Source organism: Camelina sativa, chromosome 1 (genome assembly GCF_030686135.1).
Source record: "Camelina sativa cultivar CO46 ecotype springtype chromosome 1, ASM3068613v1".
Taxonomy (NCBI): domain Eukaryota; kingdom Viridiplantae; phylum Streptophyta; class Magnoliopsida; order Brassicales; family Brassicaceae; genus Camelina; species Camelina sativa.
This window is the reverse complement of record NC_141880.1, coordinates 17,006,860-17,017,391: the sequence shown is the minus strand read 5'-3', so window position 1 is coordinate 17,017,391 and position 10,532 is coordinate 17,006,860. Positions and strand designations below refer to the sequence as shown.

The window sequence follows — 10,532 nt, the reverse complement described above, 5'->3', positions numbered from 1 at the left end:
CATATACTTTTTAAGAGATGGAACCATCCGTACTACCTCGATGAAAGGGAGTCTGACCTGAAGCTCTCCTACTACTGATTTCAGCTTTTCGTATTCTCGCTCTTGTATCTTGGATTTACGACATGTAGGGAAAGGAAGTTTGGGTACATATGGTTAGTATTTGCAGGGTTGCTCTTCTTTAGTAGTCTGTACCAGGTATTGCAATTACATCTGCAGCTTCGTTGGCAACCTTTTTGGAATCGTTATTCTGTTCTAGTATAGAGGATTTGGCTAGTCTGGATACGAGATCGGTCAGTTCCTTCTTTCTGATGCGGTTCTTTCAGTTCTTTGCCGCTATGAAGGGTACGTGGCGTTGTGCTGGCCCGGACTAGACCGTACCAGCTCCACTTGTCCAAAAATATATATGAAAACAATTCGATTTATTACTTATTATAATGTTTACAAATCAACAAAACATAAATTAAAAAAAGTTGGATCCGTTTTGAATGCGAAAACAAACGAGCAAAGAAAACATAGATTTTGCAACACAATACGAAAACATCCTATCCGGTTCCTTAACCTCAACTTCTACCTACTTAATTTTCCTGCAAGAAAAACAATTGTGCTGAAGGTGAGTAAATCACACGTCTGGTTAGGAATATTACTTAGCTTACATAGTTGACATAAATCACACGTCTTCGTTTGACTTACTACTCAAAAGCTTCAAACGGTTAAGAGAAATGATTTGGTCTATGAGTATAACATTCTGTATTTAATATAACTCAGTTAGGTCCGTTAGAGCATGTCCACTACTGTTCTTATTGGGTTGTTCAACCAATTTATCTTTTTTTTGAAAAACCCAAAAAATTAGCCCATTAACTGAGAATTGTTGCTCTGAAGAGGAGGGGAAGCAATCCTAAAGAAACGATATGTGGCTAATTTTGGTTGGATATTGATTAAATATAAAAGATAAAATTCTTAGGTTGCAAATGGTTGCATGGTTGAAGAGATTGAACCACTTGAAAAAAATTATTCAACCAATTTTCACCATTTTCATTGAAAAGATTGAAGAGATAATATTCAATTTTTTATTCAACTTAAAAAGTTGAACATTTTCAACTTGTTCAACCACTATTCCTGGAGATGAATGAGTTGAATATTATTGCCAATTTTGTTCAACCCATTTTTTAAATTTTTGTCAATTTTGAGTAACCATTTGCATTTCTTCTTTCTTTTCCGGACTATCTCTCACTTTCCTCTCTCGATGAAACGGTGAATCGATTCAATTGATTGCTTTTTCCGGCATAAACACGTAAGTCTATTTCTCCATTGCTTTGTTTATTTTCATTTCATTTTGTTTGATCTAGGTCAACTAAATCTGATCGAATTAATAGGGTTTAGCTCTTGGTGATGAGCGATGGTCTTCTTAGAGATGTTTGACTGATTTCTTTTTGGTTTGTTTGTGAATCGAAAGGAAATCAAAGATGTATCGGTTCGATAAGGATGTGAATCAGTAGAAGGAGAGAGGATTATCATGTGATAGAGCTCGTTGGTGAAGGCTCTTTTAGAAGGGTTTACAAAGGAAGACGGAAGTATACCGACCATGTAATAAATTGTTGGTTTATCCTCTTCATTATCAAATGCGCTACTTCACTCAGCTTATCATATATCTTAATTTGTTAATTATTATCGTGTTTTGTACTCGTTTGAACCCATCTTAACTGTTGCTTTTACGACTAACATGAATGCTACCTGGGAAAACGTTATGGCTACCTTAAGAGCTCAGAATTTCAGAAGGGTTTTAATCCAGAAGGTATGCTTTGTTTTGTATGATCAATGTTTGTTTTACTTGTTGTTGTTTACCATTGGAATGCCAGTTCTTGTGACTAATGCATTATCCCTTTTTGTAGCTTATTTGGAACAATCTGCATTCTTTTAACTATCTCTCCTCAACTTGCACATGTGCTTGGTCTATTGATGCTTTCTGTTTCAGTTTTAGTTGGTAAATCCTCTATGTACTATCATTTCTTCTAGAAATTTTCTTTATGCTAATCACTTTTGGTCATCTTTGCTTACTGTTACATCTGCTCACTCGGTTAAATCTCAAAAGCTGTATACAAAACGTCGACTGCTCCTGTTTATAAAGCACATGGATTAGCCCAAACAACCATGCCTGATTGTGTATCAGAAACGTTTTCTGCAATACGAACTGTGAGTTATTATGTCATTGTGTTTGTATGATTTAGGCAGATTATCCTAACCAGAACAAAAACGTGCAGCTCATCTATGCAAGTTTTTTGCTAAAGGGTGGTGTTTCAACGGGGTTTCCTGCTGTTAATCGGAAACGGCGTGACACCTTTGTTGTGATTGATAGGTTTTGGAGAACTGGATCTATAATCAGCTTAAAGAATTCACTTGTTTGTTGTGATTGATAGGTTTTGAGATTAGTGCAATGGTTAGTCTTATGATACTTACATTACTTCTTATATTCTTTGCAATCTCAAAGTTTAAGGAGTTCATAATCCTAGGACAGCTAAGCTTAAGGAGTTCTTGTTTGATCCAGAACGTTTTGGTCCGCTTAAAACTGTAAGTTTACTCTTTGATGTTAAAATTGGATTGGAGTTTTGTGAGTTTCTTTAAATTTGATATCTTTGGTTCTCTCAGATTAGGTTTATAATGTAGATGTTACTCAAGATGATGAGATGGAGACGGAGATTGGAAAAGACGATGAGACGGAGATGGAGATTGGAAAAGATGATGAGATGGAGACAAAGATTGCAGAAGATGATAAGGCAAGTAACAAAGAGATGCTTAAGAGGAAAAGTGGAAAAGAAGAGGAAGAACCAAATAAAGGGGGCGGTAAAAAGACAAAAGAGAAATGCGAAAAACGAGGGGGAATGAGAAGGTTAACAAACTTACGTATGCTGCTGGTCTTTGAAAACTCTTTAAGTTGTTTATGATTCATTACATAAAATAGATTAAGATTCATCTCTACTATTATTTGTAAAGTCGTTTATAAAACTAACCTTAGTTTTGTACTTTAGTTTTGTACGAAACTACATCAGAATGCCATTGGAATTAAGACAAAATAAAACATCTGCGCGAAGGGTAAAAAAGTAATCACCAAAATCGGATAAACACGCGGGTCATTTAACCCGGTAATTTGACCCGGTTACATGTTATAATCCCAGCCGTTCCTTTTTATTTTGACCAAAACATCTCAGCCGTTGATTTTCTTTGTTTATGTAAAGAGACATCAAACCTAATATTTTTTTTTTCCGCCTCTGTTCTAACGTGAAAGAGTGATTCAATAATTCCACAGAACTCCAGGAATTTGGTTTGATGGTGTGAAGCAGTTGTAAAGAATCTGATTCCACATCTATTACGGCTACATATATAAATCTAAAGAACAGACTTGAAGCAGTTGGTGTATAAAGGATCTATCGGCTACAACAAGGTAATTCGATTTCAACATAAAACCAAATCGTCCTCTAATGCTTAAAATCAAATTTATTTGGAATTTCGTTTTTGAATCTTGATGTGTTTTGATTTTGGATTCTTCTCTGGTCATCATCATGATTTTAAGATGATAAACTCATGCTCATAAATCAGCATCTCTCCAGTCACGTAGTGTACTCATCATCGACGGCAGATCGAGCTAGAACCATGGAGAATGCAGCTGGTAGCAAATCAATACATCAGAGATATCGTCCCTACCTCTCTCTCTTTCGTTCACTAATAGAGATTTAAGATTTGTTTTGATTTCCATTCATTGTTTGGGCAAAATTAGTTCTTTGATCTTGATTCTCTTTCAATTTTATTTTGCAAATCGTTTTGTTTCTCTTTGATTATAAACCTGTGCCTGGGGCGATTAACATGCTATTTATATCCTTTCCTTCCCACAGATTTACTATGCAATGACAAAAAGATCCTTAGAACAGATGAGTTATTCTGGGGCGATGCCGATTATCATATCTTTTTCAGTTATACATACAAAGGCTATTATACATCTCTAGAAAAATGTTTGTGTTATAGATACAAAGGCTATTATGATATTACAACCTTTTGTTATGTTTGGTCTATTAAGGGTTTGTGTTCATTTGTTTTGCAGAGCTTGAGACAAAGAGGATCTAGCTGGAGATATTCAAAGAGAATCACAGAAAAGCCAATAATCATGCACTATACCAAGATTCTACAAAAGGCATATCCTTTAACATTGCTATTTTATGCTCTTGAATCCTGAATATGAATTTCCTATCATTAGAATCATGACACCTTAAAATATAGAAGGTTAAATAAGACTTCTCTCCGTTAGTCACATCTTATATTGTCAAGGTTAGTTAGTTATTTGGTTTGGGTATCGATTTGTCTTCTTGAAGAGTTTGATTTTGTGAATTTTGCAGCTTTAGAGGGAAAAGACTCAGGTGGTGGCAAATGAAGCCGATACATTATTATGTTTCATTGCAATATTTCGTATTTACTAAGTTTATGGATCAAAAAACGAGATTCGAGTTTCTTTCTGCATTATGTGATAGTATTGTGCCGTTTCTAACTTACTTCTCCCATCTGCAAATCTTCACAGTTGGGAGGCTGCCTCTGATCTTGAACATGACTTTGCTTCTTATAATCTGACTGTGTGATGATTAGTTGATTGGATTCTTAATGAAGAAATTTTTCTACCTACGATAAAATCATTAAGGTTTGAGACAGATCTGAGGTACAACACAAACGGACAAGCTTTTTGCGTATCTGTGTTCCAGTAGAGACTCTCGAGTCAACTACCTTATTTACCTCTATTGTGTTAATAAAGAATTATTCTAAACTTCACCCAAGATAATCAAGTCGTTTTATTTATTTGTTGGTATTGATTTGGATATTTGAATAATCAAAATTAAATGTTCACGGGCCTTTAAAAGAATTTAGACACACATATGATTGTTTACTGATTTCGTTTTTCACAATAATAATAAAAAAAAAATTGAAGAAAGATCATAATGTTCATTTTGATAATTACTTTTTTTTTTTTGGTAGGGGACCGGAAGTGAATCTCCCAGCCAGTATTATTAAAATGTAAAACTCAAACTACATTCGTACAGCTCTAGGACATGCAGGTGCTGTTACATCCTCTTGACACGACGGAGCATTATTAAAAGAATGAAAACCTAAAGGTAAGCTAAAAACATAGTTCGCCTATCCATCCGCAAGACGGTTGGCTTCCCTATACACGTGTGACACCCGAACTATCCAGTCCCTTGTGAAAAATCCATGGTACAGACGTACCAGGAACGACAGCCGATGACCATCACCAATCCCTGCCTTAAGAAAACCCATTACCATCTCTAAATCCACCTCCAATTCAACCCTCTCTACTCTCTTTTCCCAAGCAATAACTAACCCATAATAGACTCCCCAAAGCTCCGCTAGAGTAGCCGAGCATCGTCCAATATTCAAAGCAAAACCAGTGCACCATACCCCATCTTCATTCCTGAGCACACCACCCGCAGTTGCTAAGCCAGGATTCCCATGTGAAGCCCCATCAGTATTTACCTTACATTACCCACCTTGCGGAGGTAACCACCGTACTAACACCTCGCGCTTCTTTGTTCTCGGCCCTTTCCTCACCTCATGAGCCACAATCGACTCATGTGCAGCATCCCGAATAAATTTAACTCTGTCCCGACATACTCTATGCTCACCAAAAACATCACTACAACGCCATTTCCACGCCCACCAAACCGCAATAGCAAAAGTAATAGACCATAACTGCTGTCCTGCACCGCCACCTCCCCCTAAATTAGCATACAACCATTCTAACAAAGTTTGTGTAAAAAACAAACGCTGCTTACTCAGTGGAACAAGGCGTTCCCATAATCCTGCCATCGCAAGGCAATCATGGAGGACATGCATAATAGTCTCTAGGCCTCCTTGACAAACTTGACAAACTGCATTATCACTCAAGTGACGACGCATTCTCTCGGTATTGGTCATAATCACCTTACGTGAGACTAACCAAAGAAAGGTCTTCACCCGCTCTGGTACAGTAACCCTCCACAAACGATCATAAAACATCCTCATATTCTGCTGATGTTCATATATTTTCACCCTGTTTTCCGTTAATATATTCACATCTTTTGCATCCTTTGCTATCCTTTTTGACCATTATTGCATAGTTTTAGGATTGTTCTTGCATTAGAGTTTAGTTGCATTGCATTTGCATCTTTTCATGCATAAACAGGTGATTTTGGAGCTTAAGGAGCATGGAAGCAATGCTGAGGAGAAGTGAAGCAATCATGAGGAGAAAGCAAAGGAGCTAAGGCTGAAGAACCAAGGTCCGGAGTCCAACTCGACTGCCCACTCGACCAGACACTCGACCGTGTGCTAAGAGGGACTCGACCGAATGGGAGAAGCACAAGAGAAGCCAACTCGACCGGTCACTCGACCGAGCACCTGGTCGAGTTGGTCGAGCCGCTTGGCTATTTTGTCTTTTAGCGTTTTTAGGGCTTCCACTACTTTTTCTATATAAGGGCTTGTACCTGCAGCCACCAAAGAGTCCAGCTTTTTAGATAGTCAAAAACCTAGTTTTTACTCTTTTAAGAATTATTCCTTTTGCACTTTTAGTTTCTTAAGATCTTGTACTTCTTTTAAAAGGAGAAAAAGACTAAATTCTTTAATATTGTTGGTTTCATAACTTTCAGAATATTGAGAATTTGAGTTTGATTCTTCCTCCAATATTGTAGATCTTTGTTTTATCTATCTAATCATGCAAGTTTCATCATTTTCTGGGTTTATGACTTTGTTGTTCATCATGTGTTCTTGTGAGTAGTTGCTTAGGATCTTGAGGATGGGTTAGGCTGGGTTGTGTTTGAGGTTTGTTTGATTTGGTCAAGCTTGATTGTTGTAGATCTCTTCTAGGCTAGATGTTCTTAATGCTGGTCCTATAAATTAGAGGGTAGGATCTGATCTCAAGCATCTTAGCATCATACAATTGTCTAAGGAGCATAGATAAGGCTAGATCTAGAGACTATCATTAGGCTTGCTAAGAGATTAGAAGTCTTGTTTGATTTTTGACATATTGTTTAATGCCTGCTTGTGTGGATTCTTTACTTTGTGAGAACAAGTCTAGAGATGCATGAGTTTGATTGTTTCTTGCCATGAGAGTGGATTAAACATGTCTTAGAAATATATGTCTAGAGATTAGCTCAAGTTGTTTGAGATTTGTTGACCAAGTTAGATGACCTCAATCAGTAGTCCAACCCATGATTGATTTCCTAGTTTAAATCGTGTTGTTTGATCGTTGTTTGATTTGCTTTTGTATTGCTCTGTTTTTCTTATGTTGCTCTGTTTTGCGTATTTGTCCAGCTCGACCTTGCACTCGATCTACACTCGATCGAGTGCTTGCTCGAGTTCCAACCCAGAACTTGTGTTTATGATTTGTATTTGTCCTGTTTCATTCTAGTTGCATTTCTGTTGCATTCATTTAGTATCCTGTTCATTACTTACCTTGCATTAGTTCAATACTTGCATTACCATAATTTTTATTTCTGTTTTAGGCTCATAATTGTCATAACCATTTTGTTCCATTTGCATTTAGCTCCTAGTTCTTGTAGTTTTACTTTCTGCACTTTACATTTCATCATAGGATTGTTAGTGACAAACAACCTTTACATCTGGCTTGACTTAGACTCATATGCACATCTTGATTGTTCATAAACATTCAGATTGGATTGACACCTCTTATATTACAACAACATAAGGGGAATTGAAACACCCTGCCATCCATTCATTCATAAGTCATCATTCCATACATCATTCATCACCACCACAAAAATATGTGTTTCAATTTGGCGTCGTTGCCCATTTGAGTTTGTTTTGTGCCATTTAGGATCATTATTAGTCTAAGATTACGTTCGTTTATACACTTGTGAAGTTACTGAACTCGAATCTTCTTTTGCTTGGCTGTCTTGAGTTTCAGGTACCCACTCGACCACCCACTCGACCGAGTAGTGATCGAGCACTTGATCGAGTCAGAAGCCGAATACAAATAGACATCACTTCCCAGTCGACTCGACCACCCACTCGACCGAGTAGTGATCGAGCACTTGATCGAGTCAGAAGCCGGATACAAATAGACATCACTTCCCAGTCGACTCGACCACCCACTCAAGCCTGCGCTCGACCGTGTACATGTTCGAGTCTGTACTCGAGTTTGTTGATGCACACAAGGTCAAAAGGCAAAGACAATCTGCAAAGGCTTATTGACAACATCCACAGGCTACAAAAGGGTTTGAGACATAAGCAAAGAAGAGTAGTTCAAGAACAAGAAGAACAAGTAGTAATGGAGCAGCAAGATAACCATGATCATAGACGTAGACACATTGGTGCTGGAGATGCACCTAACACACACAACAAAGAGCTGGTATTATGCCCCCTGCTGTGGCCAATAATAGTTATGAAATCAAGAGTGGATTGATCTCCATGATACAAGCCAACAAATTTCATGGGTTGCCAAGGGAGGATCCTCTAGATCACCTTGATAGTTTGACAGGATATGTGGACTCACAAAAATCAATGGAGTAAGTGAAGATGGCTTCAAGTTAAGGTTATTCCCATTTTCCCTTGGAGACAAAGCTCATCTCTGGGAAAAGACTCTTCCTACTGGAGCAATAACCACATGGGATGCATGCAAGAAAGCTTTTCTGGCCAAGTTTTTCTCCAATGCAAGGACTGCTAGGTTGAGGAATGAAATTTCTGGGTTTGCTCAAAGGAATAATGAGAGCTTCTGTGAAGCTTGGGAGAGGTTTCAAGGATTCCAAACTCAGTGTCCCCACCATGGATTCAGCAATGAGTCTTTGCTCAGCACTTTGTACAGAGGAGTTCTACCCAAGATTAGAATGCTACTTGATACAACCTCCAATGGAAACTTTCTCAACAAGAATGTGGAAGAAGGCTGGGAGTTGGTAGAGAATCTTGCTCAATCAGATGGTAACTATAATGCAGATTATAATAGAACCATCAGGATCACCTCCATTGATCAAGAAGACAAATATAAGCAGGATTTAAAGATGGTCAATGAGAAGCTTGACAAGATTCTCCTAAGCCAATCAAAAACCATTCACTTCATTGGTGAAGAAGAAGCTCCAGTCCAAGAAGGAGATAGGGAGTTTGCTGAGTTGTGTTATATGCAGAACCAAGGAGGAGGATACAAAGGCTACAACCAAGGTGGAGGATTCAAGCAGAACAACCTCTTTTATAGGAGCACCAATGTAGCCAACCCTCAAGACCAAGTCTATCCACCTCCTCGGCCTCAACAACAGAACAACTATGCACCCAAGCAGCAGCAACAAGTGTTCCAGCCCTAATTGTGTCCCCCACCAGGGTTTCAGACTAACCAAGGCCAGGAACAAGACCTAAGAGCAATGATACAACAGCTGTTGATTGGGCAAACCAATGGAAAGATTGAGGAAGCCAAACAGTTTGTTGAGTTGAATCAAAGGTTAACATCACAGTATAATGATCTCAATATGAAGTTTGAAGGTCTGAACTCAAGAGTGAAGTATATGGAGAGCAATATAGCGTCTACTTCAGCTCCAAAACCCACCCAACTCCCTGGAAAAGCAGTTCAAAACCCAAGGGAGTTTACTGCCAAAGTCATTCATATCTTTGAAGAAGAAGTCACTGAGGACAGTGAAGTTCAAGTTGGGGAGGATTGGTCATTTCTTGAAGCTCAGAGTGAAGTATGTGCAAAGCAGACTGAATCCGGTATTGCACTCGACCCGGTGCTCGAGCAAGCACTCAACCGAGTGAGTGTTCCAGTGGTCGATCGAGCTGAAGAGTCAGAAGCTGTCAAGCCTGCTAAGTACATCCCTCCTGCTTACAAACCGCCTCTACCATTCCCAAGACGTTTCAAGGCACAGAAGCTTAAGGAATTAAGGGAAATCATTGAGAAAAAAGAAATGTTGGCTTTGCCACAAGAGGAAGAGAAAACTTTGAAGGAAGAGGTTGTGATTGAGAAACAAGAAGAAGTGATGGCCATACAAGAGATCATCATTGCTTACCAAGAAGAAGAGAGAGGACCTGCCTTGGAACAGTATGATCCATACCCTCTCTATGAAAATTTTTTGCTTGACTTATCAAAGAAGAGGGTTGAAGATCAAGATGAAAAGGATCTTGAAGACCTTGGAGGAGTTATCATCCCAATTAAGCTTAAGGATCCAGGTTCATTCTATCTGCCTTGCACACTTAGCTATCTTCACTACAACCAGTGCCTATGTGAATTGGGAGCCTCTATTAGTGTGATGCCTTATTCTATAGCACAAAAGCTTGGGCACACTGACTTCAAGTCCACCAACCTTCATATATGCCTAGCTGATGGCTCAAACAGAGATGTGGTTGGCAAGTTGGAGAATATTCCAGTCAAGATAGGAAGAGCAAGGGTTCATACAGATTTTGTGGTATTGGATATGGCAAGGAACCTGAAGATCCTATCATCCTTGGGAGGCCATTCTTAGCCACAGTTGGAGTTGTTATTGATGTTAAGGAAGGTCTTGTGACCT

The 10,532-nt window shown here is 38.5% G+C and overlaps 1 long non-coding RNA gene and 1 other non-coding gene across 5 annotated transcripts; one reads left to right on the top strand and one right to left on the bottom strand.

The window, feature by feature from the left end:
• Positions 1-3,247: 3,247 nt before the first annotated feature.
• Positions 3,248-4,662, top strand: LOC104793823 (uncharacterized). 4 transcript variants are annotated; one of them, XR_015562821.1, is made up of 5 exons: positions 3,248-3,436; positions 3,566-3,661; positions 3,885-4,001; positions 4,091-4,180; positions 4,383-4,662. It is a non-coding gene; the product is annotated as an uncharacterized LOC104793823 (long non-coding RNA). The 4 variants fall into 4 exon arrangements; XR_015562822.1 differs by having other exon boundaries at positions 3,276-3,436; positions 3,885-3,962; XR_015562827.1 differs by having other exon boundaries at positions 3,297-3,436; positions 3,592-3,661.
• Positions 4,663-8,708: 4,046 nt separating this feature from the next.
• On the bottom strand, positions 8,709-8,815 carry LOC147950026 (small nucleolar RNA R71). Its single transcript, XR_015565469.1, has one exon. It is a non-coding gene; the product is annotated as a small nucleolar RNA R71 (small nucleolar RNA).
• Between the last annotated feature and the right edge of the window lie 1,717 nt (positions 8,816-10,532).